This window comes from Amblyomma mixtum, chromosome 3 (assembly GCF_055824585.1).
Source record: "Amblyomma mixtum isolate Tamu chromosome 3, ASM5582458v1, whole genome shotgun sequence".
In the NCBI taxonomy this organism is placed as follows: domain Eukaryota; kingdom Metazoa; phylum Arthropoda; class Arachnida; order Ixodida; family Ixodidae; genus Amblyomma; species Amblyomma mixtum.
Window position 1 is genome coordinate 343,699,276 of NC_143014.1, and position 25,440 is coordinate 343,724,715.

Below are 25,440 nucleotides of genomic sequence, written 5' to 3' on the forward strand. Positions count from 1 at the left end.
TGCCGAGCAAAGCAGCTTCAGCAGAGGCTTCTGTGAACAGATAGTAGTAAAATCTGGACCTTTGAACATAAGGACCTTCACCGTATGAAGGTGTCGACGCAGGCGATGGCAGCTGTGCTGGGCCTGGCAGTAATGACGGGCTAGGCAGTAATGATGGGCTAGGCAGTAATGCCAAGATATATGATGATGAGCCACACACTCTTGGAGCAAGACAGGAGAAGCTGGCGTATGTCGAGGTGCACTGGAAAGCTGCGGTGCAACCTGTGTCGTGGGTGGCTGCCTTGTACCCACGTCGTAACTGCTTCGTCCTCTTCCAGTTGGCCGTCCTCTTGATGACCTTCCCCTCGGTGATGGTGTATATACTTTTGTCTGCTTCACTTTGTGCTTGGCCGCACTTGGCTTTTGCTGCTGGACCATTCGATTAATGTGCTGAACATCGCGGCTCACTTTCGCAGATACAATTTCTTCCCCGCTGAAGTCACGCCGAGCGCTCACGGTGTCAGAAATTTTGTTTAGGAACTCGCGGACATTAGCACAACCAAACATTGCGTATGGAAAACCACGACCTTCTGTCTGCGCCCTTCCACGGGGCGCAGCTTGGGCAGCGGCTGGCGTCAAGACAACGGCTGTCGAGACACGAGGCCCGAGCGCAGGGCGGTTGTCCGACAGCAGCAGTCCAGGGGCTGCAGCCGCAGCTGCAGCGGATCCGGAGGGAACGACGAGCTGCAGAAAATAAACCATCAGTGCCTTTAGGAAGCAAGATGCGACATCGAGGCGGACATTCTTGTGGGGAGAGGCGAAGTGGCGTAAAAACATCACATGGTTCAAGCGCACGACACGTTTTATAAGTAACTCGGGTTTTCAGTGCAGCAGAAACTTTGTTGCCCTAATCGCAGTCTTCAGTGCTGTAAAGAGTGCTGTTGTAGCGAGTGGATGAGCCCGAAGCAGCCGTAAAAACCTCGTTTAGTTTGGCACAGTATTCTGATATGAAAAATAACGTTATTCTGACATCAAGAATAATTCCCGCTCAATTATGATTATCAAAAGTCTCTCCCATGTTATGCTACAATATTTAGGGATTCCATAATTGTGATTTTTGTCAGCCTTCGGTTCCCTTTACGCTACACTAATCCTCGCCTGTATTCGCAGATCACCGTTATCAGTTCTGGTCACAGCTTCGTGCAATGTTTGCGACAATACAAGTCACTCAAGCTGCTTCGCAAATTCATTCTTTCCGGTGTCTCTTTCATAGAGTTACACCCATGATTTACAGCCAAATCGCACGTCTCGCTGGCCATAGTCAAGCATGAAGCTTCCTTGGGGGCTATTCATGATGTGAACAGCGCGAACTACAAGGGACAAGAAAAGAAGGGACACAGGACGAGCGCAGCGCTCGTCCTGTGTCCCTTCTTTTCTTGTCCCTTGTAGTTCGCGCTGTTCACATCATGAATATCTACCAACTCGCCCAACTGAACGTTTTGCTTCCTTGGGAGCGCCCAAATTCCTGGCCGATATAACAGCACAAGCTGGAAATATATTCCGATAGCATATCTGCTTCTCAAATGATGCAGGCAAAGTGTAATTGAGTACTTAGAGTGCCTGCCACGCAAACTTAACATATTCGTATTGTCATGCCAACAATCTGCCATTACTGTTGATCCTTCACAAGACTAGGAAAAATTAATTCAGTTTTTTCGAGTTATTCGTAATCCAAAAGTACAGTTCTTCCATTAAGGCATTGAAAAATTCTCAGCAATTCAATCGTCCACATTTTGACGCTAGAATCGGTAAATTAGATGGTTTGATCATTACGCGTTAACATTTCTACGTAATGGTTCCTCGTTCGTGACATGCAGACAGGTACCGTTTAACAACAGTAAGACCCTTGCTCCCTGCCAGACATCTTCAACCAGTATTGAATTCTCATCGCTAAAGTGGACAACTACATTCGCTGCGGATCTCCTGTTCAATATTTAAAAAATTCTTACTTAATTGCGCTTCGTCCACAATTAGATAATCTTGAGCCATTAACAACGCACTAAAAGACACGGCATGGAGAGGCGTTCGCATAAGCAAAACAAACTTCTAGGCTTTATTGGATGACTACGCACATATCCTGTTAACCTGGGAAAAGTTTTATCAGCTAAACGATGCCACCAATGCCAGGAATTGCAGTTCTTTCTCCGGTAGCGCTAAAGATCCCGTGCTACCACAAGGCGAAGCAGCATGCACATTCTGAGACGAGTCTATAATTAAACTCTGCGTTTTCCGGTGTTCGTGATGTGTTTCCTCAGTAAGTATCTCGCTGCGATGTGTACTGCGGTGTGCGATGTATGAAAAGATGGCCGACTCTTTTCTTGCCTATGTTACTTTCTAAATCGTGCACAAAAAATTCGCGCGGGCTTGGCTTTGGTTAAGCGTGGTAGGTTGTGAAAGCGAGCGCAACGTCTCTAACGGAAGGAACGCGGCGCGCCGCGTCTAAAGAAGGTTTGGTTTGGTTTGCTTTATTGGGGTTTAACGTCCCAAAGCAACTCAGGCTATGAGAGACGCCGTAGTGAAGGGCTCCGGAAATTTCGACCACCTGGGGTTCTTTAACGTGCACTGACATCGCCTCTAGAATTTCGCCTGCACCGAAATTCAGCCGCCGCAGCCGGGATCGAACCCGCGTCTTTCGGGTCAGCAGTCGAGCGCCGTAACCACTGAGCCACCGCGGCGGGGTCTAAAGAAGGAACGCAGTGCGCCGCGTCTCCAGGTCACGCGTGGCTACCGGCCGCCGCTGTGCGGCGACTCGATTTGGTTGCCCATCTCACGCCCTTGTATGACGTCACGCCATGACGTCACTAGGCATGGCATGACGTCATAGGTAATTAAACGCAGTGAGTTGGTCGCCCATAATCTACAGCTGGTATGACGTCACAGCGGCAGTAGCGCCACAGGTGCGTAGCGGGGCAAACACACAGCGTAACTGTAGCCGGGCTCTCTGAAGGAGCGAGTTGGTCGCCCATAATCTACAGCTGGTATGACGTCACAGCGGCAGTAGCGCCACAGGTGCGCGGCACGGCGTAACTGCAGCCGGGCTATCTGAATGGTCGCCCATATTCACTCCGCTGAAGGTCAAACGCAACTGCGGCCGGGTCACGGGAAGCTTTGAAAGTGCGAGTAGTATTGATTTCGCAATAAAACTTTCACATGTCGGCTTGTTTGCCCTCTTTTAACCTTTCAAGAACTGAGGGGGAAATTATGAACAATGCCACTCTCTGCTCTGTGCGCTTTTTAAACATTATAAGTGGTGAAGGGCGAGTGCGCAGCTTCCAAGATGCTGCTTTCTATCTGTGCATCACACGACTTGAAGTTTCTGCTAGGCCGGTCTTTTTAATGTTTGGTGCATGAGGCTTGCATCTGTACTTCTGTGCATTTCATAATAAGGCACCTGTTTCTGGTGGCTGGCGATTCTTCCAGTGTTCTTTTTTGACTAGCTACTTTGCTCCCTTGTAGTGCGCGCTCCAAGATAATTCTGGCTACCTTGTTCATTTCTTCGAAATGAAGCTTTCTTCTTTTGAAGCGGAACAACCGTCCTGAAGGGAGACAGCCTGAAATGTCTAACATTTTTTTATGAAGTGCTTCCTGTAGACAAATATATCTCGTTCTATATTGTTGTCCATGCATTGTTGCTGGTGATCGTACATTGGTATGTAGAACCTCCATTTCAAACCTTTTGATCAGCTTCCTTGCGACATCAACCGTACCGATGATTCTGAATAATTCTGAATTTTCTGCGCTTGCTTTCGCGCATGTAAAGAAAGAATGCTTCTTCCCACTGTATACAATAATAGCTTCTTCTCTTACAAAACCATTCATAGCAGTACTATGGGGACAAGCTTCATGATACTTCTTTCAAAAGCTCTTCAGGCGCCGGAAATAGAGTTTGGTCAAATATGACTGCCTTGCAATGTGGGCTGGCTGTAATTCAATATTATTCAAGCAGGCATTGATGCCCTACGTAGATGCATGATGAGAAAAATGTAAATCGTATTGGAAGCAAAACGATCAACATCAAGGCGACACTGACTTTCTAATGTTTGAAACCGAAATTTGTTTTTTTCTGCAAGCAGTTTTGTAGTTGCAATCTGGGGGCATTACGTGCTGATTGTCGGCTATTTTGAAAATTATCGGTACTCTCACGTATGCACGAGGCGTAGAGACACTGTCACAACGGTAGCAATATCCTTTGGAAGGGAACCTATTGTGCGATCCAACGAAGCAGGTTACTGACGCCCGTATTGAAATGTGAAGTTAGAATTTAAGTGAATTACACAATAAAAGGAAAAAGCGCACGGGAGCTTACTCCAGCACACAGGTCTGCCACAGGGCTTCGATGATCAGCACCGGTAGCGTTGTCGCTGTACTCGTCGTTCCCGTCATGTTCGCCGTCGTGTAGCGGCAGGTCGAGCACTGCCGCCACTGGGGCAACGTCGGCGGACTCAACCTGCGCTGTGCGCAAAGGGGAATTGAGTCTGGGACGTTTCGCCTCTCGTCGGGGTGAAGAAATGACCTCACTCGAATTACAGTGCTTTCCAGGGAGACTTCCATTTCTTGCGCATCGTCAACCTTCTATATGCAACTCGTTCCACAGCATGTCAACGCCCCACTGTCAGATTCCGGTGTGCAGAACGACCAACAAACGACATCGTTATAAGCTGAACAGGAAGCCTCTATGGCAGCGACATCGAAGAAATCTAAGTGTTCCTTGACAATATGGCTACAGCTGCACAAGGTGCGGCCATGGGCTCCACAGTGTCGCCACTGCTGGCATCCAGCTCAAGCTGAATTTGATCCTGTCAAAGCTCTAGCATCCTTGAGTACCAGGCGATTGTCGCAATGGGCCATTATACTGCCCTCCGCGCAAAATATATTGACAATTTATCCTCCCGCTCACCTCGCATCATTACAGCAGGCTCCTATCTCTCGGCTTGACTAGCTATTAGCTTTAATACTTATTCTTATACCAACTTTTCAGATTTATGCAATTCAAGCCGTATGCTTTGTATGTACCTTTACTGCTGCCATTCCTGGAGTAACTCTGTTTAGCTTGCAGCACCTATGCATAGAAGTAACTCTGAGAGAGAACTGAAAAATTTAAATCGCGAAGGCGTGCTCGTTCGAAAGGTAGATTGGGAAGGAAACTTCCTTAGTCTCGAATTCTGTCAGTGCTCATCTGATTGTTTTCTTACCGGTCGAGTGCAAATCAGTTTTCCAAGATTTATCGGAAACCACAACAGGATTAGTGCGATGTTGTGCGAAAGAAGGCAACATCCTCATGGCATCTCTGTAATTATACATTAGAGGTCATAGAGGATGGCGGTAACATTAGTCTGAATAACCGATCGATTCCCCATTTGTGCGATATTCTTGCCTATCGCAGTGTTCTTAGCGTGTTGGTAAGCTATCACCGCATGGGCATTGATTTCGCGCAGCACGCTGCCCTCTGTGCTGCGTAATCACACGACGCAGGGCTGCTTCCTCGACCTCGTCCCATTCACCGTCGTAAATCTAATCTGTTTTCCTAACGGGCAAAAAAACACTGGATCTTTATGGTGGACATGTGCAGCATTCTTGAAAAAAAATTTTGAATATCAGAATATTGTAAGGTACCGTTATGCAAACACTGAAGGTAATGGGCCATTCTTTCGATGCGTAGCAAAATCTTTCTTTTACAATTTCCCTAGCGCTCCCATCGAGCAGTTAAGTCCCCCGTAGAAATACATGTACAATGGGGAACACGTTTGACGGTAGCAAGGACGTTAATAGCAAAAAATAAAATGCAAGCCTACCAACGAAATATCTGCAGGTGTATTGATTGTTATAGTGAAATCTTACTATATATATGAAGAAATTTTCTTTGTAATCTCTTTCCCCTTGATTAATGCAGGTGTCCAGATTAGCTACGCATGTTGAGGCGGCGTCTGTCACGCAGTACTCTGAAACGATCCTGGCATAAGTGGTGAGCGTTTAAACCACGCCATGATCACAAACAGCTCGGCCAGGGGCTTCCTAAGAGGCCCTACTAATTGCGGATATTGTGTAGAACGAAGTGGTGACCCGAAAACGCAGCGCCGGTGGAAAGAGCGTACGAGCCGCGTTTTATTCCCGTGAGGGGACACTTTTATTAAATGCTTTCTGAGTCTAGACTCGAGTGTAACTCTCAAATCGGTGCTTATAGCTGGAAGGCTGTGAGTCGTGCTGACGTTTGTTGCGTCTAGAAATGACCGAAGCGTCAAATACTGGTAAAGGAAGGTGGCCTATGCTCACCATCGAACGTGGCGCAGCCGGCGAAGCATGCGTCGATTGCACATTGCGCCGATGCCATTCCAGGAACGGTCTTTTCTGCGGCCGCAAGCTGCAGGGCAGATGTTGTGGTTGCTTTCCCTGGGCGGTTGAACAGAAAAAGCATGATCGAACACACCTGTCACATGAGATGCCTGTCTGACCTGCCGGCAGTGGCCTTCCAGCATAACTGACCGTGCTTTACAGGAGATCAGACCAGCTCTCAAAATGCGGGCAATAGCATGCGTTGCTACGCTTCACATACGCAAGAAAGGGGCGGGCGACTCCGACACAAGAAAATAGTGAAGCGGCAGCTGACATAGCTAATACTAAACGTGCTCATAACAGCTGACGATTGAACTACAGTTCCATTCTAAATCTGAATGCGCGGCTAGGGTAAGACTTCCCACCTTGACAACGACGCCTTCGGTATCGCTGGAACATCGTCGCGACTGCGTTTGCGCCACCCAGCGACGCCGCTCGTGGCGGGTCCTCACGGAAGCCAGGGACGGCGGATCGCGGTCGTGGAGCGCACAGGAGGAGGCAGTCCAGCTGGAGCGGGGCGGACATCCTCACCGGATCTGGTCCTCGCCCTGAAGGCGCGACTCCACACCTCTTCGGTGGGCGGCTGCTCACTTGTCCTGACAACCTGAAAAAGTCCTCACGTCTGAGCGCAGACATTTCTGCCTCGTCAGTGCAGAGCCGTGTTCTTTTTCTCTCACGCGCAGCACTCGTACCACGCGGTGGCTCTACGACGTCGTCTTTTCTTTATCCAAAGCTTGTTTTATGGCGGTGCTTATTTGAGGCCGAACTCACTTGAGCCACATCGAACAATTCAGCATGACCGCGGAAAAGCTTTTGGTTTCGAAGTATTTTCATTTTCATCTATCCATATTCCTGGTGCTTCAACGATTACTTTCGAAAATTTCTGAAAATATCTGGTTCAATATAGAAAAAGTCAAGTGTAGGATCACACTCTGTTCCCCGGTGAACACAATATGCTGAAACACTCCTCTAATTGTTCAGGTATTTATAAAAAATGCTAATGAACTGTATAATTATGGTAGCTCGGTGGTTGGTCGCAATTGGAAGTTTGATGCCGTGATCAAGGCGATGTCGTATCAGTTTTTGAAGCAAGAAAAAATTCAATTTCTAGAGCGCAGTAGCGCGAAAAAATCTGACGCTTTTTTCCGCTCGCGACCGAAACTGAGCGCGCGAGGAGCGCCGGAAGAATGGCGCAAGCGAAGCGTCCTCTGGTTACATGTCGTAATAAATGCAGCGCCGAATTCGAAACACGTGCGCTAACTTTCTTCGGCAGAGAACCTCGGCGCTCAGCTTTGAACGCGGCCGACGTTATCGACTGCTCCGTCGCTCCGAGTAAGGAAAATTATAGTCATCGTCAGTTACGGGAACATCGATTATCGAACCCCTGATTTGCGCATCTGCAGGAATTTGTGTTTGTGTGTGTGCGTGCGCCACTGCTGGCATGGCTGCCTGACGGGCTCTTTTTTTTGTGTCATCTTGAATTCATTTACTCATTAGTTGTTTGCTTCTAATCGCTGCGCTTGAGGAGCCACGCACTAAAAAGAAAACCCTTGTCAGCGTGGCAACGAGAGCTTGCGCGGCAGTGGCTGTGTGCTATCGGGCAGTTGTTCTTGCGGTTGTCGTAGCGTGCGTTAGCTTCAGTTTCTCAATAGAGCGCACTCGTTCGCATTCCAGGTGCCGCCACGGTGGCTCAGTGGTTATGGTGCTCGGCTGCTGACCCGAAAGACGCGGGTTCGATCCCGGCCGCGGCGGTCGAATTTCGATTGAGGTGAAATTCTAGAGGTCCGTGTACTGTGCGATGTCAGTGCTCGTTAAAGAACTCCAGGTGGTCGAAATTTCCGGAGCCCTTCACTACGGCGTCCCTCATAGCCTGAGTCGCTTTGGGACGTTAAACCCCACAAACCACAACCGCATTTCAGGTACTTGTCTTGGAGGTGCGCGTGTGACGAGGACATTACAGTGCCAGTGTTTCAAATTACTTGAATGTGTGGAAGTGCCGCCTAGGATTAAAACGTCGCGCCGCATTGTGTGAATTGTGGGAGTGGCCGCACCATGCAGCGTAACCGCAAAACTCCATTGCCGATGCCGCGAAGGTGGACATTGTGATCGCTTATGTTTATGTGAGCGCGCAAATGGACGCGTATCTGGCATCCAGACTGTATGCTGCCGAACATCCGGGTCGTTATGTGCCGACTCGTCCCACGTTGATATCGATATTTAATAGATTTAAGTGTCCTGGATCTGTTCATGTTCAGAAAAGGAAGAGACCAGGGAGCGCAACCGGAGATTTTGACTATGATGGCCTCGCGTACGTTTCTGTCAGGCCCGAAGCAAGTGTCAGGCAAATCGCTAACGCGTACGCAGCCAGCACGGCGTCAGTATGGTGGTCACTACAAAAAAAGGGCTACCACTCTTATCGTGTGTGTCCTCACCAAGAACTGGCACTGAATGACTTTCAGAAACGCTCGATTTTTGCAACTGGTGCCTAATTAAGTGTGTTGAAAACCCGGAATTCCTGCACAAAGTGCTTTGCAAAGACGAGGCCCAATTTCGCAGGGATTCCAGGGACATCTTGCACAATGCGCATTATTGGTGCGACAAGAATCCACTTTGGCTACGCCAGCACAAGCACCAAGTTAGATTTTCAGCAAATGTCTTGAGTGATCGACGGAAACCTCACTGGGAAAAAGTACACAGACTGCGTCCTAAAAGGGGCCGTCTCTGAATTTGTCTCAGAGCTACCATTGGCCGAGTTTAAAAAAATTTGGGTTCAGCACCATGGAGTCCCGCTCCATTTTTTTAGTTCCTCGGTGCAATTCCTGGAGAGCACCTTTCTAAACCAATGAATTGGGCTGCGGGGGAGGGGGACAAGAGCTTGGCCTCCAAGATCGCCCGATTTGTCACCACTGGATACCTTCCTCTGAGGATACGTTAAGAACGAAGATTTCAATACGGAGCCAGCGAATTTGGAAGACCTCAAGGAGAGTATCAAGCTATCAGTTGAAAAACTTCCCCGCGAGAAGCTCATTTCTGCTGTGAATTCTATCAAAGGCCGCATTCTACTGTGCTTCGCAATGGACTGAAAGGGTTTTTAAAGCGTGAGGTGAAAAAGACTTTTTTTCATCCCATACACAAGTTCTTTCCTGGAGTGTCCAAGTGGTGCTGCAGCTAACTAAATCCATAAAAGGTACACATTTCGTTAAATCCTGTTTGTTATACAACTAGACAGTGCTAAACATCTGGGGACAAGGTTTCCGGTATAAGTACTAGCACTTCTTACAGCACAGTACGTGTCTGATAAAGCACACGCAACCGTATTGAGGCAGCTGGTAAGGAGCACCTTAGTGCTAAAATTGCAATGTTTTCAGTTAGAATATTTTCTTCTACGAAGTCATTCTCATTTATTTCAGCAGTCAAAGCGATACCGCATAAAAGAAAGAAACACTTCACAGAAATAATGGACAGAGTATTGGCACTATTTAACGTACAACGGCAATCTGCGCAGTGTCGAGTACCTTTATTGCTTTCACGTAGCTAGTCACAAAAATTAAAAAATATATATAAAAAACTTTTTCTGGACTTAGCCAGACAGCAGAGCACCAGGATTCCTAATCAGTGTTCCCAAAAGCAACGGCCACGTAGCAGACGGTGACTATAATTCTTCTTACTCCGAGCGACGAAGTAGTCCATAACGCCGGCCGCAGTCTAAGCTGAGCGCCGAGGTTTTCTAGCGGGGAAAGTTAGCACACGCCTTTCGAATTGGGCGCTGCATTCATTACGACACGTCACCAGCGGACGCTTCGCTTACGAAATACTTCCGGCTCTCCTCGCGCGCTCAGTTTCGGTCGCGTGCGCGTGCGGGAATAAGCGTCGGATTTCTTCCCGCCGCAGGGCTCTAGAAATTGACTTTTTCTTTGTTTCAAAAACTGATATGACATTGTCTTGCTCACGGCACCAAACTCGCACTTGGGACTAACCACACAGCTACGATAATTAAAAAGGTAATTTGTGGGTTTTTGTTAATTACATGGATTATTAGAGGGCTTTTGCAGCTTATTGTGACCACCAGGGTAGAAAATGTGATCCTACACCTATTTTGTTTTGGTGTATAGAACCAATATTTTCAGGAATTTTTGAAAGTGTTCGCTGTAACAGATCACATCCATTTGCAGCATCGATGGTTCTCTTCTTCGTTGTCTTCAACGCGGACTTTCAAAGAAAGCGACATTTCTCATAAGCGCAGTTAAATTCAATGAATTCCAGTTTTTTTCATTCAAGAAGTGAACCATGAGGCATAGGTTGAGAAAGGGATACGGAATGCAGGAGGTAGAAAGTTAAACGAAGGAGTGACGACCAGTTTCGCTGAGGTAGTCGGAGTTCTCCGGAGAACTGACTGTCCATTGTCCGTGCACATAATCGTACTCGCTGTTCCACCTCAGGCCCACCTCCCAAAGGAGCCGTTTTCTAATAGGAGCCGTCGCTGGGTACGTCCACAACAAATGCGGCACATCACAAATGTCCGGTGCAGCGCCACAGGGAGGGGGCCTGTCGGTTGCTGGCACCCCCCAACGACGGATGGATGAAGTCAGAGCCGCCCCTGACCAAATCCGGGGCACGGAAACACTCCGCCTTCCGAGTAAGACTGTGAGGGAGAGGAGACGAGCACGGAGGAATAAAGCCGATGTTCGCTGGCCCAGAACTTGAGAATCGTAAACATGGGACAGGAACGGATCTGGGGGAAGAGGGAAAGGTTGCGGGTCGTATGATGAGTCAGGGTGTGTCATAACGTCCACTTGAATTTTATGCGGATCTTGTGCATGGCCGCGAATCCAGTGTACGCGCACAAGACATGGGTACTATGCGCAGAGGACATTAATTGATTGAATAATCTGGTACGTGCGTCAAACAGCCATAAGCTATGTAAGGGCGGCCAGCGAGTCGGTGTAAACATGAACTGCATTGAATATGTGAACGAGCGAAAGGGGAGCAATCGCATTGAAAAGGGCTTGAAGTTCCAATGCCAGGGGGAGCACGTACCCGCTGTATAAGCCGCGCGAGTGTTGAGATGTGGATGGGAGGGACTGTACACAGCAGTAACTTCCCGCTCTGCAGTATGTGATGCGTCGGTGTACAATATGCACCGTTCAGGCAGATACGCCGCTGATACTGATGGGGAAACAGTGGGGCGATTCTATGTGAGCTGACAGTCCGACCGCGATGGAAGTTCTTTAAAAGGAAGTACTTTAAGAAGGAAGTGGCTTTAAACGAAGTTGTAGATACTGTTTGCGAGCCCTGTTTGCCACCCGCTTGTCGATTAGTTCACTGAGTGCATTAATTTGGGCGTACTCCTCAAACATTGTTGTGTGTGTTAGACGGCAGATATATGTTATGGCGAGCATAGCCTCACGACTGTAGTTTCAAAGGAGTTCCACTGTTTGCGGGTAGGAAGTTGAAATCGTGCCTGATTTATTATCCGTGCCGTGAGGATAGAGCGCACACGCTGGCGGGCCACCAGAGCGCATAGGTATGCGACGAGTCAAACCAAGGGTACCGTAAGGCGATGGACGGGTGGCTGTCAGCCACGGAGTGCCAGTCCCTGATGTATGAAGGAGAACGACAAGTATACAAACAGTGTCTATCTCAGGAATCACAAAAATATCTATCGTTAAATTTAAAGGGGGCTTTTCGTAAGCCGGCTTTATTTACAGTGCGAATGAAACATCATTTAGTAGACGAGAGGTTTAGACCCAAAGGTGGGAGGCGAGATTCAAGACATCCAGCGCTTGCTGGAGGGCCGACTGCTGGACAGACGCATCTGGGTGATAGTACCAGAAGGCTATACGATCGGTGTGCGTTAGCACACGGATAGAAAGAATGGTCTCGAGGGCCGAAGAAGAGAAATAAAGGGCACACTAGGTAATGCGGGGGCGAGAACGGAGCCCTGTTGCAGTCCTCTATTGGAAGTGAAGTTACCCAATGGCATCCCGTGGGCACGTACACTGAAGGTTCGATTTGTTAAAAAGGCCTCAATGGATAGGAGCCACCGCTGAGGGAGACCAAGAGTTTGAAGGGAGGCAAGAATGGCAGAGTGAAGAATGTTATCACATGCCTTTGTCATGCCTGTAGATATCACGGGTACAACAAGATGACTTTGCGGAGAGTGGTGAAGCATGTCAGCAGCCAAAGTAGCAATACAGTCCTCCATTCTAATATGTGGGCGGAAACCGATTTGAGATTGTGGGTGACAATCATGGGATTCCAGTTAACACAGGTAACGCAGTCTCGGCAATGAGTCGCTGCGGGTATCATCTCAAAGAGTACGTCTCTCAAGGCACTGATTTTCTGACATTTTCACCTGTTTTTAATGGGAGCCTAAGCTTAGGTATACTCCAGAGAGAACGGTCATCGCTCTTTCTATGCTTAACAAATTTTGCGATAGAGAGAATGTTGCCCGTTTCATCGGCCAGCGATTTCTTAATAGCCTACATCTGCGGCTGTGAGATAGCACGCAATAATTTTAGGGGTTCTCGCAAACACGTAACTGGGACAATCGGCGACAAATGTGGGCATTGTGAAGTTCCTGTCTTTTGCGTCCTTACGTCGTGTCCTTGCTCTCTCTTGTGCTCTTCCCGCTCCTGTAACCAGAACACCTGGAATTTTTTCTCCGAAAAACTGCTTTACCTTTCCGGCGCCTCTGAAATTCTCGCTTTTGGTCACAGAATTAAAACAGGCTTTTTTATCTTTCAACGTCACTAAAACATTCAGCCGGACCCTCTCAGACGATGCGAACCAGTTAGAGGAGGGCGGCAGCTAAACCCGACCAAATAAACGCGGCTAAAAATGGCTATAAGGCGTACACATTAGCCCTTAGATATAAATGCAGAAATACGACCGGAAGGAAGCGAAGCACTCACCGCAGAAAAGATACCGTGCATCGCGCTCTCCATACACTGACGCATAGCTTCAAGTGAGTTACGTAAAAATTTTATTATCGATGTCCTACTCAAACGTTGGGAAGATTACATGAATGGTTACCGCAGGAGAGGAAAAGTAGGGAAGACGCTGAGCCGGAAAGTTGGAAGTACTGTTTTGAGTACTGAAAATCGGCTTTAAAAACATATAGGGAATCCAAAAGTGGCCTGCAGTCGTCATTAAAATGCTCTTGGCATTCCCTTAGAGCTACCCATCTTTAAGCAGCTAAGAATAAAAAGTGGCGTCCTAAATTCTTCTCGTCCATATTCGGATGGCGACTTTGATGAAGCAGTTTTTAAATTCAGTCCAGTGCCCTCGCAGGGGATTCTGTGTGCCGCCCTGGTGATTCTAGGTGCCACCCTGCCTTTATGCAGTACTGGGAATTTTCAGTACAGCGCACCGCCATTTCCGCTTCAGCAGTCAAAGTCCTTACGGCAGGCCCAATTAGAAAAAGTCACTGCACCGACTCATTGTATCAGGACGATGCGGAACCGAGCCTCACGACGCACTGCAGTACGAATTACCGACGAGCTTTAACTCGCACCGTACAAAATACATAAAGTACTATGACGCCATCTAATAACGACAAGTAGCCGCCGCAGGTCTCAATGGTTAAGATGCTCGGCTGCTGGCCGAAAGACGCGGGTTCGATCCCGACCGCGTCGGTCGCATTTCGATTGAGGCGAAATGCTCCAGCCCCGCGTACAGTGCGACGTCAGTGCGTGTTAAAGAACCCTAGGCGGTCGGAATTATCCGGAGCCCTCCTCTACGGCGTCCCTCATATCCTGAGTCACTTTAAGATGTTAAACCGCATAAAAACAAACAGATCTATTAATCGTATGTTGTAGCGTGTCAGCACGGGACAGTAAGCTTTTTCCACAATAATTGTAGAATGGTTAGCGCACTATAAGCCTGTTTGTTCAAGGAGGCGAGCAGAGAAAGCACAGAAAAATTATACAGCTGACCCAAAACTCCGGAACAGCGCCTCCTGGTATGATTTCTTACAACGACAACGTAGTTTATATGTTTTTAGGCCTAGCAGCTTGTAAACAGCCAAATTACCGGAGAAGCAATGGCAACAGTTGTCACTTATATTTTATTATCTATCAAGGAACGGCGTCGGAGCTACGCGTAAAAAAAAATCCCGTCAGTGGTCACTCGACGAGAACGAAATTTACCGTAAGGTCACACTTGTAAAGCATGCTGAACTGCATAGGCGTTCGTGTGCATTCACCTTTTCGTCTTCGCCTTATGTTAACGCTGCAGGCTAATATGCAGCTGGTACTATTGCGTGTGATATTTTGGCATGGTTATGCAACAACAGCAGTGAAATACGTACCAATTTGAAGGATGCGTTGCCGTTATTTCCACTTTTTGCCTTGAGATCCAAAGATACGAACGTAATGAGGAGCAGTGCAATTAAACAACGCTGCACGCTGGCAGCGCGGAGGGTTTTTACTCTCAAACGCGACACTTTCACATTGGCGCTCAGGTTGTGGCCTGCTGGACGGGTGGAGTCACTTTGACGGGCCTTCCTGCTGCAGGTTTGAAAAACTTACGAGGCGAGGCGTCATACGAGCGTGCCTTCTTTTCACATGTTAGTGGACAAATGCATGTTCTCCCAAATTTAACACGAAAAAATTTAGCCGACCTAGTCCACTATGCTTACCTGCTTAAAGCATTAATCAGCGCAAGATGACTGGCATTAGCGGCCGAGAGGTCTGGGTCGTGTTGAACTTAACAAATCACAATTAAAAGACAGGGACCTAGAAGAAGAAGCACACAGGACAAACGCTTGACATCAACTAGTTCTTTACTCGGGAAAAAAAATGGCTGAGGCTTAGCTTAGGTTAAGCCTAGTCAGATGCGAAGCATATTGTCGCCGAGTTGTATATCGAGCACGCCGCTTGGCTAGAGGTTCTTCACGCTCTTCGTCAGTCTCTGTAGCACGCCGCAACATTTGCTTCTCATTCCAACGAGCAGCCCTGTCTCCAGGAGGCATCTCTATCCCGTGTACGCCTAGCAGAGGCAGGCGCACCCCCTTGTATAGACTAAAGTCACTGGAACTCTGAAAGTACCGCAACCAGCGGGCGGCGCGCGGGCAACATTGGGGTGTTGTTGCCAGAGGTGGTCCAGCGCGGCGAGCACGTCGTCTGCTAGGCGAAGAATGTCTCGCTTGCGGCCGCCTTGCTCATCGGTTTTGCGCGAAAATTAATCAATGAAAGTATTCATGATTGAGACCTTAGATGAGGTGAGCGTTTCGAAAACCTTGAAAGCGTCGCATGACAGCTGCGCAGCCTCTCGTATTCTTTAGCCCACGGGTGTGAGCTAACAACGTAAGAAGCAGGCTTGTCCTATTTTGCTTCCGTGAGAGGCTCGCAAATGCATGTTTTCGGGGCCCGGAAAACTTTAAAGCCGGCAGGCTGCGTACATACGAGCGGAATATAGCAAAACGTTTAGTAAATCGGTTCACTTGGAAGTCTGATGCGTATGAAACGTTCCCTGTGCGCTTGCTGTTTCCTGCCTCCTGTTCTTCCTTCCGTGTGGTCAGTCGCCGGTCGGAGGCTTGTGGGAGGTAGTTGGGCGACCCCAATGTCGACGACGGGGCCAACGCTCTAACTGTGCGGCCTGATAGCATGCGGGCGCGCTGTGGCTGTATTTCGATGGAGGCGAAATACAAAAACTCCGGTGCGCAGTGCGATGCAAGTACGCGTTAAATAACTCCAGGTGGCATAAATTCTCCCACTGCGCTCCACTTCGGCACCCTTCACAGCTATCGTGTCTCTTCGGGACGTTAAACTCTGCAATTTATTATTATTTATTTAATCCTCATTAGCCAATATTGATGACCAGCAGGGAAAAAAAATCTCGTAAAGATTTTTTGTCGTCTTCGAAGACATTTAATGCGGTCACACTCACACAAACACACGACGCACACAGACATATGCGGTGCTCAAAGGCACACGCGCACACAGATACGCACGCAGACACACGCACCGACAGAGACACGCATACACAGACACACGCGGTGCACAAAGACACGCGCGCACACAGATACACACGCAGACACAGGCACCGACAGAGACACGCATACACAGACACACGCGGTGCACAGACACGCGCGCACACAGATACACACGCAGACACACGCACCGACAGACACGCATACACAGACACACGCGGTGCACAAAGACACGCACGCACACAGATACGCACGCAGACACACGCATACACAGACACACGCGGTGCACAAAGACACGCGCGCACATAAATACGCACGCAGACACACGCACTGACAGAGACACGCATACACAGACACACGCGGTGCACAAAGACACGCGCGCACACAGATACGCACGCAGACACACGCGGTGCAGACACGCGCGCACACAGATCGCACGCAGACACACGCATACACAGACACACGCGCGCACACAGATACGCACGCATTGACAGACACGCATGCACAGACACACGTACGCACACAGACACGCACGCACAGACACGCGCGCGCAGCACATATGCGCGTACACAGAGACAGGCGCGCGCACAGAGACACGCACACAGACATACGCTCAGATAGAGGCACAGGCACGCACGCACACGCACACAGACACACACACACGCACACAGACGCTATACTGAACGTGCTACTTCATAAAACACGCCGTCCAACCACCTCGGAAGCACTGCGCCCCGTCGCCTCCTAGAGCGAGTGGACCATCTATGGAGGCGCCTAATCACGTGATCAAAACTGGCCAATAGGCGGCGCGGCGGCGAAGAGAAAACAGCTGCGGTACTTTCAGAGTTCCAGTGACTTTAGTATAGACCAGATTCTTTTACCCTCACACGCAGGCTGCTGGCGCGCCCCTACTCTCGACACCAGTCGCCATCTATCGGCGCGCGCGGCCCGATGGACTGCGGGTCGCGCCGGCGCCGCGCGTAGAATGCATGTTTACGTGTTCGATTCTGTCGATGTAGCGCTTAATCATAACGTATGAGGGTGTGTGCTGTGAGTCACTACTCACATTTTCCCTCTACCAGACAGTACTGCGGTTATCTTGCGCGCAGTTAGTCGTTAACGTGACATCTCCGAGTTTTTTTTCCATTCATATTGATGTAAGTGCGGCGAGGCAGTGCGCGTCTGTCTCGTTGTTTGTGCCCACCATGATGATATTGATACTGATGATTAGCGCTCGTGTCCTGTCTTCACCTTTTCTGTGTCTCGTTTTTCGCGCTAGGTTTTTCAATGATGATATTCTGCTGGCTCAGGATTCTAAACGCTGGCACCGCAGCAGCGACGCTGTTCAGAGAAATTCTGGAATAGTATTGCAAACAGCAAGGATTTTTCCTGCGGAGTAGGCGGCCAGGTAGCGTACGGACTGGAAACCGGCACTTCTAAGCTGATTTCTGCGCTGGCGTGTCGTTTGTTGCCGTCTTTTACGTGCGCTACCATCTATGATAATTTTAGGCACAGGAATGTGGATTTATTGATTTGATTGAGTGGTGTAGTAACTGGATAGGCGAGCTGCAGAAGAAGCGCGTGTTTTCGATTACCTCCTTGCGCTGAGCTTGCTCTAGTTCCCATTAAACACATTGCATGCACAGGATTGTAAGCACGACCGCTACCGATTTCAGTTGCTCTTTCCTTCACTTCTTCTTCACTTTATTCACCTTAAAGACCCCCTTCAGGGGGTATTACATAAGGGGTGGGTTAATATATTCAACAATAATAAATACAAGTCATTGCACTATGATACAAGTGGTTACAGCGGATAAGAATGAAGATGGGCACGTGATGGCGGCAACATCGGCGGGGAGGGCATTCCAGTCCACAATGGTGCGGGGAAAAAAGGAACCTGAAAAAGTTGAAAAAGTTTCCGCACGCATGTCAGAGGGATTAAGGGGGGATAAAGGGTTTACCGTAGTGTCTTTCTGCTTTTGCTATCTACCTTAATCATAGAAAAATATGTGCGATTTCAATACTTCATTCACACTTAGCCAAACGCCTACGCATGGCTGTCACACGCGGCGAGAGCTACCGAATAAAATGAACGCTCCTCCGGACCTCAGAATTCGTGAAAGCTGGATTCGCTGCCAATATCTATTCAAGCTTTGATAATTTGAGCAAAAGTAGGTTTTTATGCACCAGGTTGCATAAACCATGACAAATTTTGTTTTTTGTTGGCGCTGCGACTCAGCTGCTCACAGCGGTAATTTGTTGATAAACTGGCGCACCACGCATGCGACAAGAAAGCCCCATTTGTGGGTGATACTTTATGGCCGAAGGATTAAGAGTGCATGGGAAATGGAACTGCATGCTAGCCGCACACCTAATACTTGATATTGAACAAAAAGTTTTTTTTTTTTTTGCAGTGGAGCACCAAGACGGTAGCGATATAAGCACGAGCGCGTTCTAAGCGTCAGCACAATTCACGTGAATGTCAAACTAAATGTCATTAAAACGCTTCAATGTGCTCCCTTTGATAACGTGAATGCTTCCTGCAACACAGCCACGCTGCGGAAGTATGCTTGGCAATGTTTTTTTAGCGCCCGAAGCGCGGCTATATGCAGGCGCGGCCGCGGAGCTGCCGCAGCCCCGCAGTCCCCAAAGAAACGCCCGCACCGCGGCGCACCAGTCGGCGGAAAATGGGCGCGCCCGGGAGCGGCTCTGGATTCTGATACAGCGGCTCCAGCATCACGTGTTCACTACAGCGCACCTAGCGGCAGAAGCAAGAAACACATTGGTCGCGACGCCTCGAGCGACGGCGCGAGCTGGGGCCCCGTTTCTCCTATGTCGTTACGTCACGCATCACGTGGTCCTCCTTGGTCGCGACGCCTCGCGCGACGGCGCGAGCTGGGCCCCCGTTTCTCATCTGCTGTGACGTCACGCACCACGTGGTCATCCTTGGTCACGCCGCCTCGCGCGACGGCGCGAGTTGGGCCCCCGTTTTTCATCTGCTGTGACGTCACGTATCATGTGGTGTGACATGGAGGTCAAGAAAGGTCAATGGTAACGACACCGCCGCGCTCGAGGAGCTGGGTTGGGCTATTTTAGTATGCTTCGCATAAAAACACTTATATACAGATGCATAGAGGGCGGAAACAGATTATAAACCAAGCAATGAATCGGCTTTATCACAATTGTGTTAAGCGTGAACAGGCATCAAGGTAAGCAGTCTCATTGCGTGATAAGGTGAGGGAAGGAGTGCTGATACATTTTTCACAGCTTTCGTTCTAATGCAATAAGCCTCTGTAATTTCTTTGTCAAGCCTCTTTTTTCCTTTACCGCACGTGCGTGTGGCGTTGAACTGCGGCTCATTTGCTTTACATTTTTTACATGACTTGCAGTGTTCCGCTAGGTGCCCATCTGTTGCTACAGCTTGCACAGCACGACGGTGTTCCCTCAACCTATCGTTCAGGCACCTGCCTGTATGGTCAATGTACGACTTCTTGCACGAGAGCGGAATCTCGTAGACCACCCCTGTGACGCATGTTGTGAAACGCGTGGCATGCTTCGTTGTGCACCCAGAATGGTCATTCACCTCGTTGACCGCTCGACACATTATGAGAACTTATTAGGCACTGAAAACAGGACGGATACCCCGCACTTCTCGGCCACTTTTTTAAGCCGGTGCGACACGTTGTGTATGTAGGGGATCACCGCCGGACGCCTACTCAGGGGAGCCTATTCACACTGGCCGCGTCTTTATGCTGACGCGATTTGTTGAGGGCCTCACGTATGCAATTTAGGCTGCAGGCTAGTTTTGAGGTTTCGCTGGCAACTGTGAGGTTGAGAGTCTTACGTTCGCGCGCTTACTCGGCCATCTTCGGCTTGCGGCCTGGATTCGACCGCGTTCCCTGCAATCTTCCCTGACTCGAGGGTCCGCTTGCACGAACCAATTAAAACTGTCCAGTTCCCATTCTAACCTTGTCCCAACTCAATACCCTTCCCTGGATTTGATTGCAGGAAAGGCGCATAACTGCCTCATTTTGTCGGTGGACACCTGTACGGCCCAGTAACAAAAAAAAAAACAGGAAAGCTGATACATCCCCTGTCACGGTCGGGACTGAAATAGCGTTGCTTGAGGGTGAAGTGGAGGACGGTACCAGGAAGCGCTGTGCACGACCAAAGACACATGCCTGATTCAGAGCGTTGTTCGGCATCAAGGGCTGCTCATTTCAGTCCTTCCCGCCACAGTCCTGGGTCCGCTTGCTGGAAGGCAATTATGCAATAAAGATCCCAGTCCAGCGTCATTCACAGGTTGATCACGTTGCTAGAAGTGGCCTAGATACTACGTTGAATGTGAGGGCGGGAAAGGCGCATAACTGGATTACTTTTCAGGTCGGCATCTCAACCGTGCCATAGGAAAAAAGGCGAATGCTAACTGGAAAAGAAGCTTTTAGTCAGCGTTGTGTTTCTCTCTCACGGCGCGGCTGAGGTGTCCACCGGCCTAGCGAGCTGGTTATGCGTCTTTTCATTCCTCAAATCCAGTGGAGCATGTAGACTACGATTAGCGCTAGACTGGGAATCTTATTCGCGGTCTGTAGACAACGCGGTTGTATAGGCAACGCGCGATCCTACCCTACTGAATTTGTCGTAGCCGGACACTGAACAGCACCCAGTGCACGCTTCCACGGTAATAATTGTGGTCATTAACTTTGCAAATATATCTTGCGGTGTTCATGCACGCACTCGATGACGACGCAATCTAGAAAGGCCCCAGCCTGCTTGAGGCTGCCATATAAGGCCGATCAAAGTATACGCACTCTTGTAATGGGTGTAGAGGTGCAGTGTGAAAGGTAACATTAAAGTGCGCGGCTGTGATATATATAGCTGTCCGCGTGCCTTGGGCCGCTCTAAGGACGGAGGCAAGTGGCGTCGCTGGCGTGCGCTGCCTACTGAACAATGCAGGGCGGCAATACACTCCAAAGGCGTCGATCGAAGTCTACTGTCATTTGTGGAATGGGAATCAGTTTTTGTAGCTTGAGGGAACCCCGTCGTGCTTATGACCAGCTCGTGGCCGACCGGCCATGCTTTCGCGAAAAGAGTTTTTTAGATTGCCCACAGTTCTCTCCTGCCAACCCGTGCACAGCATAGCACTAATGCCTAATCTGTGGAGCTCTAGTTACCGAGATGGGCCTTAATAATTGCTTCTTTACGTAAATTTATAAACGCCTCTATTTGGTACCTAATCTTTGTACCTCAGAAAGTGGTTGCAAACGACTAGAGTGTCAGATTCATGCATTGTTAAGAGAGCCGCCTACGATATAAGTGTGGCTTTGGGCCTTTGGACCATTTGTCTTTGCTGTAGAATTATGTTTGTTATGGATTTGTTAGATCACCTAAATGATCTAGATAGTTTAGTGTGCTAATCTTAAGCCTGTTCTTTCCTTTCAGCAGAGCCATCGAAGTTATGGATTTTGGGCAGCGTAACAAAGGATTATCCCGCAAGGATCAGCACGGCCTAGCTACAGGAGCGCCTGCACTAATGATCCCACTTCAAAGCTTGAAATTTTCAACGTTCCCTGGGGTCTTTTCTTCAAATAAACATGATTTGGCGCAAACCCCCTGGTGTCATAATGGGCGTTTAATGGACAAAAAGAAAATACTACAAAAAACAGTGAATCGGAAATCATACGTAAGCCAAACACAGAAAGTCTGTGAAAACAGAAAAAGAAGAAAAGAGGAAACAAACTTTTAATAAACAATTTCTGCAAGTCAAAAAACGAAAAACATACGTTAAAAAATAGAAAACTTCAAAAAGAAAACACAACATTACAGACATTTTCTACTAACGCAGCTGCCAGAAAATTGCTTTTCTTTCAAGAGAACTTTTTACAGTGACTTGCATAGACCTTCTCGTCAAGGAAAATGGTTTTGTTGGAGACATAGGATAGCTGCCTGACTGGTACGATCTGTGCTGTTACTGCCCTGCAAACATTGGACTGCAGCGTGGAAACCTATTGCACCCATTCTCCCTCCTGCTGGCTCCGGGAAGCTCACGCAATGACACGTAGCGGCTCTTTTGTCTGTGTATCGCGCAAACCTTTCTGTAACTGCGTTCCTAGGATATATTTTTTTGCAGAAAAACTCTGAAAACGTCTGCATATGCAGGCGAACAACACAGGCCACGAAGCAAGCGACTGTTACAAACACGCCGACCCTTGCTGGAGTAGCTGGCGGCACCACCGCAGCGTGGCGTCCATTCCGTGCGGATCTCCAGTACTACAAGGATTATCTGCAAAGTAGCCAGCTAGTGGCTGTTCTGCTGCAGCTAAACAGGATACGCCATCGCCAGGTGTTCAGTGTGACGCGAATTGCTCGATGCACATCGTCCGTTCCAAAACCTTCAGACGTAGTGTTTATGCTATATGTACAGAAAAAAAAAACTAGCGCTTCAGACGGGTACCGCGGAATGAAAGAAACTGCTGCTTATAAACAGCCAACTATCCCAGCTCTCCGCCCTTTCTGCCATGTTGATTGATTGGATTTTTCGTGTTGTTGAAGCTTTGGGCAGTGCCAGGCGCACATCAGGGGACGGCTTCCCTTTACCTACGATAACTGCGGATATCGTAGCGTGGAACCAGTTCTCAGTGTGCGGGTGGCTTTGAATTTCCCCTCCATCGAAATTAAGTGGCCCAGCTGTTAGCGAACTGAACGACCTGCCGCTGCTCAGCCGAACGCTTGTCGCGAATCGGGTGGACGCGTCCCCGACTGGTAAAGGGGAACGCTTTCGCGTGCAGGTTCGAAGAAAGGAACAAAGAAATCAAACAAAACAAAACGAAGCCGTGTTTATATTTTAAAGGAAAGGAGTCAATGAAAGGAACGAAAACACTAAGGAAAACACACACTAGGCACGCGTAAAACACAACATATAAAAAGGACGTAGTTCACCGGCTACACAGCGTCCCAGGTGGTGCGGGAATGCCTTGAAGGTAGCACAGACGCTGGTTGGCGAGTTGCGATGCGTCGCTGGCGTTGCGTTCAGGGAGGCGGTGGTAGAGAGCCAGGAGATGAGGAACGGAGCTGGATACGGGAGACGCTGACGAACTCCTGTCAGCCGCCTCCAAGAATTGAGCAGCTGCAGCAGGAAAACTGTAGCCAGGTCCTCTCGACGGCGTTCCGCAAACACCGTAGGCTTGTGCAGCCTATCCCAGGAAACCGTGGCAGCAAAGTGGCGATCGCAGTAGGCCTGCGTCGTTGATTCAAGGGAGGTCCACGGCAGCACAGACCCGAAGTCTGACGGCTGCCACCTCCACGCTTGAATGAGGCTTAATGATCTTGCGTCGATGATCCAAGGGAAGTCATTGGCAGCTCGGATCCAACGTCCGACAGCTGCTACTTCCACGCTTGAATGACAAAACTTGTGCCACGGTGTCTTCCTCAACACCTCGGATTGCTGACACGTAGCTCTACGCTCCTCGTGCCTGCCTCGCGCACACCACTCGCACGCGCCCACGCGCAACGCGGGACTGGCACGCACGGCGCTCCGCGGTCCGACGCACCACTGCCGACACGCCGCGTTCCAAAAATCTATCACCAGTGTGGTGTGCACATCACAACGCTATACCTTCAGAGACACGCAGGGAATCATGAAAGTGACATCACGCTTAGCTCACACTTTTATAGAACATTGGCACGTCTGTGCACTGGAAGGACGGCACATGCGCTGAAATTGGAAATAACAGTGATCACTAGTTCAGCTAAAAGTTGAACAAAATATTGCTTAAACATACAGCCTGCCATTGCAACAACAAACAAAATATGTGACAGATCCTGCCCTGACGTTTTAGCTGATGCCACTTTTTTACTTCTTGGTCGGTCCCAGGCCAGTCATTTATTCCCGGCAAAAAAATATTTTGAACTGCATATAATCCCGAGTGCTAAAAGCTACATCCAAAGCTTTCACCGAACATTCGGAACATTTATATGGTCCTCTAATTTCAGGCCTATGTGGCGCGATAACCTCTTCATGGCCTCTTTCTGCTGGTAGACTGGGTTTCGTGCACCTCCATGTGAGGCACTTAGTTGCTCGATTCTTCCTTTTTGTCGCAATACCCATCCCATTGTTAGAGCATTCTTGCAAAATGACCTTCTGAGCCTGCTTCCCAGCTTAGTGGTGCCTTTCAATTTTCCAGTTCCATAACTACAGCGCATTTGACGGAAAAAAGATGAAGATTCACAACACAGCCTTATACTCAGTTTTCTTTCAGCCAAATAACAGCGAACTTCCGCCCTGCCTGTGTGTATTTTGCTAAAAAGTCCACACCTTCAAAGATGCACGATCTGCAAACGAATAATCCGATGTGTGATTACTCTGTTCCGCGAATTCCGCTTTATTTAGGGAAGACAACAACGAACTCGCCCAACATATTGCATTGTTCAGCTTCCAGTTTTACTGAAAGCCGGTCTTTACTTGCCGTTATGCAGGAGGTTTATTCTCAGGTGCGGTTTTTTGGCTCTTCTCTTTTCGATGAGTACTTATACTCTGTTTTACGAAAAATCTATACAAGGAGCCGATACCAATGCTCTTTGCACCTCCACTGTGTCCCCACTCCAAAAGTTCATGATGTGTTAGCGCAAGTGCATAAAATGCACTCTTCGCCAGTGCAATAAAACGTTCTTCTTTAAATTGCGGACCAATGCTCTGCTTTTTGAAACGTGTCTCCACAGAAAAAAGAAATTTAGTCTCTTCTGTGAATGGCCGTCTATACGATGCACCAGAAAATGCCGAACACTTTTTTTTCTAGAAAAAGGCAATTTTGTTTAGGACGTCTGGCAAAGAATGCTGAAGAAATGCTGCTCCTAATTTTACAATTAGCATGGAAGTGCGCGCCATCTGCTCGATCAGAGTCGCTTTTGATGCGGTATTTGCTGTGTTCGCAAGGTTGTGATAGGGCTACAACGGGAAAACTAAGATAATCTGGAAAGTAATACTGAGTTACTTTGTCGAGATCCTAGTGTCGTTTAATCGCTTTGTAGGACCGGTGTTGAGACGACATACTTGTCGAAGCTCTCTAAAGTGTTAAAAAATAAAAAACTACGCATCGTAAGTAGGACTACCCGAGCAAGGTGCTGCTTGAAACGTCGCTCTG

At 48.7% G+C, this 25,440-nt stretch overlaps 1 pseudogene; it reads right to left on the reverse strand.

Moving 5' to 3' along the window:
* Nucleotides 1-614: 614 nt before the first annotated feature.
* The window catches only part of LOC149356188 (uncharacterized), a 32,651-nt pseudogene continuing 7,825 nt past the window's right edge, over nucleotides 615-25,440 (reverse strand).